Consider the following 6,714-nt stretch of genomic DNA (forward strand, 5'->3'; position numbering starts at 1 on the left):
CATAATGTATGCACGGTGTTGGGGAAGTTGCTCTAAAAATAATTATTAATTACTATCTGCTAATTACATCCTCAGCTGTGCAATTAGATTATTGTACTAAAGACTCTCTCTCTAAAAAGTATTCCATTACTTATTATGGCCCGAGCACTGATGGTCCGATGTTGTGAGGACCCTATTGTAATTGCTCAGTCACTTATTTCCGAAATTAATTATTTTTGAGGGCCTAAACATGCTCAAACTCATGAAACTTTGCATACGCGTCAGAAGTGGTGAAAATTTGCGTCTGATATATTAGGGTTTCAATATTAGGTGTGGCCAAATGGCTCGATAGCGCCACCTACAAAATTTCAATTAAGCTTCCTTCGCACCACATTTCATGTACAAGTATGTAATTCAGTAGACACATGTAACAGCCAATACCTACAAAAAGTCCTTGTGTGCAAAATCTGAAAACCCAACAGGAAGTGAGATATTTTGAATTTTCTCTGCAAAATTTTTGCAGTTTTCGCCATTTCCAGACATCCAGACTTTAACTGAAGATCTAGGAGTAGTTTATCAAATCAACATCAAATTTGGTCAGTATAATCTAAAGGCCTTTGCAATGTTAAATTTCGAAGATCTTGAGTTTTTGTTGAAGGGTGTGTCTGTGGCGCTTGACAAATCTGATGTTTTGCCATGAAAGAGGAAACCGTTGTAAGTCGGGTATACAGTGTCCGATCTGCCCCAAACTTCACATTTGATAATAGTCCTGGCCAAAAGCCATCTACATGGCAATATTCAGCAATAGTCAAAGCGGCACCTGTTGGCAGCAGGAAGTGTGGCACATCAAAATGACTTTGCTATATTTCTCCTATATTTACTCGCTTACATGCACGTCGCCCACTGTTCACTGTTTGCAGCTTTAATTACTAATTATTTTCTAAATCCCATAAGAACCTTGACAGTTGAACAATACTAAGACATGAAACTGCTCTTTTAATTCTTGCAAATAAATAAAACTGCATAAACCATTCTCGTTGTATAGTCTATGCAGTATTTATGAAAATGAAGAGTAATCCCTCACTTTACTTTTTGAAGGAAAAGTAATTAAATTACAGTAATTAGTTAGTAATGCATTACATCCAACACTGATTATGCAAGTTATAATTGCAGTGTAAATCCATTCATGCCATGTCTGTGCTGCAATAAACAGTAAGTGTAAATATAAAGATGGATTTTGTTGATAGGCTACTGATTTTATTTGAGCCATAAAGTGTCTTTTTTATTATTCTGATTGAATTTATTGATTTAAATTTAAGAAAAGAGAACACAGATATGACAATACTTAATAAAAAAAAAAAAAAAAAAAAAAAAAAAAACAGGCTACTGTTCATCTCTGGCTTTATTGCTCAGTGTTATTTCAGGGTTTTGATCTTCTCTCAGCTGAAAAAGCACATTCTGTACTTTATTAGTATTATAAAGACTATTTAATATTACCTCTAAACATTGACTAGGCATGTTGCATATTAATTGTTCTAGGAACCTCAAAATATTTTAATGTTTAAGTGTATTTTGTGCTACTCTATAATGTTCTAGATAAGGTCATTTGTAATTGAGTTATCCCAAACATAAACTCAGCCCCCTCAGTCCTGCCCTGGTTGTATTAATTTGTGCTACTGCTTGTAATTTGTTAATTTGTTAATATTTTATTACTGACTGTTTACTTGTTTTTATATTTATTAATATACTAATACTTTTTTGTGTGGTAGGCCTATCACAATGTTAGAAAAGGAAGAGAAAAAGTGGCTAAATGAACAATTTCTCTGGCAGTCTAAACGCCTGCTGCAAGGCATTTCATGCCCTCGTGCTCAATTATATATAGAAAGACTAATATTAGCAACTGGAGTTGTTTCACATTGAATAGCCAGTGACATATAGCTAGCCTAACGGGTTTGTGTGCTGTTTAAGTTTTAATTCAATGTTGCTAAAAGACTGGCAATAATCTATGATTGCTATTATATGCTCAACAAAATAGAAGCCTGATAATTAAATGTTAAAATTACGGATTTCAAATATCATATTAAATGGTTACAATTACCTGTGTCATTCCCAGGAATCGCAAAAAAACGTTATATTCAGAAGAGATATGACTATCGGTATTGGTATCCGTCAACACTGACCGTGATAATGTACTTATCCGACAAAAAGGTGCCGTATCTTCCTCGTTCTAATACACACTGTACACGTCATCCACTCCACGCCCATTTGTGTAAGGAACCACTGAATTCATTGGAGGGTAAGGAACACCAAGGCAAAAAAGTCTAGACTGTTGTAAAGCCTTGAAATTTTATCTTTTTATCTTGTTTACTGTATATTTTAAGGAACCTTTCTATTTATTTTGTAATTAGAGATATTGATTTTATTTCAGTACCCCTGTGTAGGCTATATAGTTATTCATCTTTGTGTTATTTTGTCGTTTATTTATTTTGTATTGTGTATTTTATATTTTTTTACTGATTTTCTTGCTATTATTATTATTATTGCTATCAATATTATTTTATATTTATTTGTTGTGTTTTGTTACTAAATAATGCTTAAAAAAAAAAAAAAAAAAAAAAAAGCATGCAACATGGCTTAGGGCAGTGCCTGCTCAAAAAACCTGGATGAGAAAATAATCGATATTACAAAATAAAACAACGCAAACGTTACAAAATTTGCCATTAAAAAGTGTAAAAGTCACTTCTAAAGAAACACTGTCAAATAGCGACACCCGCAGGCAAAGTTACAGCGTGGAGTCCGTGGGTGCTTCTCAATTCTTATTTGTGCATCCTCGAGGACGGAGAAATTGAATCAAGTGAACTGATGCGTTCCATTCGGAAGGGCTCATCCCTATGCCCTAATCCCTTCAAAGGGTTTACCTTCGGGAGTGAGAGCTTCGAAGGGATGAAGGGTGTAGGGGTCAAAAAAAAAAATTTTTTGGAATGCACTTCTGCGTCATCTTAACGAGACAGTCATTAAGGAGTAGATTGTGCAAGCTGCACCTTTTGTTTAACGTCAGTTTATATATTTGTTTATTTTTGGTTTATCGCACCATAAGTATTATTGTGTCTATGAATTTGAAACATCTGAATGGACGGATAAAGGGAGCTGTAAAGTATTTTTGTTTAAGTACAATGTCGTTTTGACCATAATAATGTACTAAATCGAACTCGTATAAATATTACAGTAGTATAGAAAAATACTATACAGGTAAAATCGAACTCTGAGACTCCTGTACACTGTAAAAAAAATCCCGTTGTTTCTACGGAAAAATACCGGCAGCTGTGGTTACCAGAACAATACTGTAAAAATGACATCAAACCGTAAACATACTTACGGAGTTACATGTGAATTTTACATTTTAAATATGTATATTTAACATTGGATTTCAGTACACTGTCTAAAAAAAATCCCAGTAAAATTTACGGTAAAATAACATATTTCATTAACTGATATAATGTTAATTTACCAACCTAATGAAGTACTAATATCTGTTTTGTATCTTTTAATACACTGACAATCACCAAACACAGTGGTGATAAGAGTCACATGATGAATCAAAGTTCATCACAAGCAGCTTTTCCACAAGCTGAGGAGGACAACACTAACATATAGAAGGAGCACACAGTGTCATTCACACACACACTAAACACCATCATGGTAACATGCATGAAATTTTAAAAATGCAATAAACATTAATTTAACACCATTAGATGTAACATAAAACCCTAATGTACATAACTGATTAGAAAAAAATGAGAAAAACTAAGAAGAAACAGAGTTATTTCAACAAAAATATATCAAATGTGAAGTGTCACGCAGGGAATTGTGGGAATGTCAATTTACGGTTTTTCACTGTAAATTTACAATGAATTGTTATTTTTCACTTTCAAAAACTGTGAATTTAACGGTATTTTACCGTGAAATTACATTAAATGTACCGTTAGATCTATTACAGTTATTCACCGTATATAGTACGGAAACTTTCTGTAAACCAATTAACAGTTTTTCACCGCAGCATTTTTACAGTCTTTTACTGTTAAAATCACGGTAATTTTTTACAGTGTACCTGTGACGACAAACAGTTTCACTGTGCAAAGGATCATGGGGGCCCGAAGTGTCCATCAGTTGTACCCTTCGAAATCCTTCATTCTGAAGGGCCCTTTGAAGTGGCCAGTTTTGAGCACTTCAGTTTGGAATAGGGTGACCAGACGTCCCGAAAAATTCGGGACAGTCCCGAAATCTAAACTGTTGTCCCGAATCCCGAATCTGGCCCTAATTGTCCCGAAAATTATACTAAAGCAAAATCTTGAGAAGTTATTGTCTGATAAACATTAAAAAACTGTCTGCGGAGGTTGAGTCGCCCTGCAACCAGCCCCCGCCGGCTGCTCATTGGCTGCAGCATCTTTTTTCTAAGTTCTAAGAAAATACCGCGGCTAGGCGCGAATTTAGATATGCATGCTCTTTTTGCCTTGATGAAGAGAGCGCAAGTTGCTGCAGGCGCGAGGAGGACAGTGATGCACGCGTACATGGAGTGATTGATTGTTCGCAGCACTGTGTACAAAAAATACTTCACTACACAATTATTTCGTTATTTTCGTTTAAGCTTATTAGCGTTAGGCTATACAGAAAGGTATGATTTATGCACTGTTACTTACAACAGTCATTGTTGTTTTTCTTTTCACAATGACATTTGAGTTCATGATTTTAATGTTGTTTTTTTGTTTTAATAAATAGAACATTATATAGTGTAAAAATATCAAATAGAATTGAATTTGGTCTCTCTTTTTATGTAGCTAATGTTAACCAGGAAAATTGCGTAACAGGGACATAAATGAGGACGTTACCACCTCATTTTAAAACACCACTGGCTTAGGGGCCGTTCACACGCCGCATCTAAAAACGGGTGGAAAACGCCGGTGAAGAAGTCGATTCTGTTTCCATCCGGCATTCCTGTTCCCCCCTCGACGAAGCGTGTCTGCTGACACAGCGCATGCAGAGGCACCAAAGCACAGCAGGGTGTACGGATCACGGAAAGCGAAAAAAGCCAAAGTAGTGGAGCTACTTTCGAATGTCTTGCTACACTCCAGCATAATAAAATGATTCTCACACTCCAGTTATTGTTCTGTGAATTGAATTAATCTTGCACTTGTTTATTGTATATTATGCCTGAATTTATGCAGTTGAATTTTGCATACAAATTAGCCTAATCTGTCTGTGTTGGCGTCCAAATTCGATGCCTCAGATGCGCCTCGCCTCGCAAAAGTAGGTGGCTGCAGTGAGGGGAGGAGTGAAAAAAGTGCAGGCAAGGAATCCTGAAGACATTGATTAACTTGTTCAGGTGTGTTTGATTAGGGTTGGAGCTAAACTTTGCAGGACAGTGGCCCTTCAGGACCAATGTTCCCCATCCCTGGGTTTAGAGCTTTTGTAAGACTTGATTTTCCTGCTTCGACAAAAACTGAGATCAAACACCCTGCAATAAAGCAATAAAACTCATCTGAAGAGAAGGTCTCAACAAAATGCATAGAACACTGCCTTGCCCAAACTTCTCACTTCACAGGGGCACTGAAAAGACATACACGCATTATACTTTCATCCACGCTGTTGGATTCCATTCTTTGGGCCGACGGGTGGTCCTCACACTTTCATAACTGAAGGTGCAGGGGTTGTTTGATTACATTTTGAATAACACATCACTTCTTTAAAACAGAAATTGTATTTTGTGACATGAATTTTGTTCAGTTTAATGCAGCCTTGGTGAATAATTCTTTCAAAATCAATTACAAACTTTAGAAAGTTTGGTTCCAAAAAAGTATTTTTAGGGTTTGTTGTGCCAGCTGAGCAATTAATAAATATAAATAATAATAATCCTTACATTTATATAGCGCTTTTCTGGGCACTCAAAGCGCTTTACATATTGAAGGGGGAAATCTCCTCAACCACCACCAATGTGCAGCATCCACCTGGATGATGCGACGGCAGCCATATTGCGCCAGTACGCCCACCACACACCAGCTTATTGGTAGAGAGGAGACAGAGTGATGAAGCCAATCAGTGTATAGGGATGATTAGGAGGCCATGATGGACAGAGGCCAATGGGCAAGTTTGGCCAGGATGTCGGGGTTACACCCCTACTCTTTTCGAAGGACATCCTGGGATTTTTAATGACCACAGAGAGTCAGGACCTCGGTTTAACGTCTCATCCGAAGGACGGTGCTTTTTGTCAGTATAGTGTCCCCATCACTATACTGGGGTGTTAGGACCCACACAGACCACAGGGTGAGCACCCCCTGCTGGCCTCACTAACACTTCTTCCAGCAGCAACCTAGTTTTCCCAGGAGGTCTCCCATCCAGGTACTAACCAGGCTCAGCCCTGCTTAGCTTCAGTGGGCAACCAGTCTTGGGCTACAGGGTGATATGGCTGCTGGTCAATTGCCATTGAGATTTACTCAACCATTCTCTGGAGATTATGCACTGTTGGTTACTGTGGGTTGCTTTGTTTTTTGCCATGGTTTAAGACAAAATGTTGCCCCAGTGAATATTACACCAATAAAGCATATTGAGGCCATTCCAGCCTGTTTTGTCATGGTCACAGGGGTGATTTTAGTTCTTCCATTTCAAAAGCTGCATTTAGATCTGTTGTCTCCTCCTACTTCCTTGGCTTTGTGTTACAGTCACAGGTTTTTATAATGTAAT

General features: G+C 37.2%; 1 pseudogene; it reads right to left on the minus strand.

Moving 5' to 3' along the window:
- Positions 1-6,330: 6,330 nt before the first annotated feature.
- Positions 6,331-6,447, minus strand: LOC125250787 (annotated as a pseudogene).
- Positions 6,448-6,714: the final 267 nt, after the last annotated feature.

Source organism: Megalobrama amblycephala, linkage group LG1 (assembly GCF_018812025.1).
Source record: "Megalobrama amblycephala isolate DHTTF-2021 linkage group LG1, ASM1881202v1, whole genome shotgun sequence".
Taxonomy (NCBI): domain Eukaryota; kingdom Metazoa; phylum Chordata; class Actinopteri; order Cypriniformes; family Xenocyprididae; genus Megalobrama; species Megalobrama amblycephala.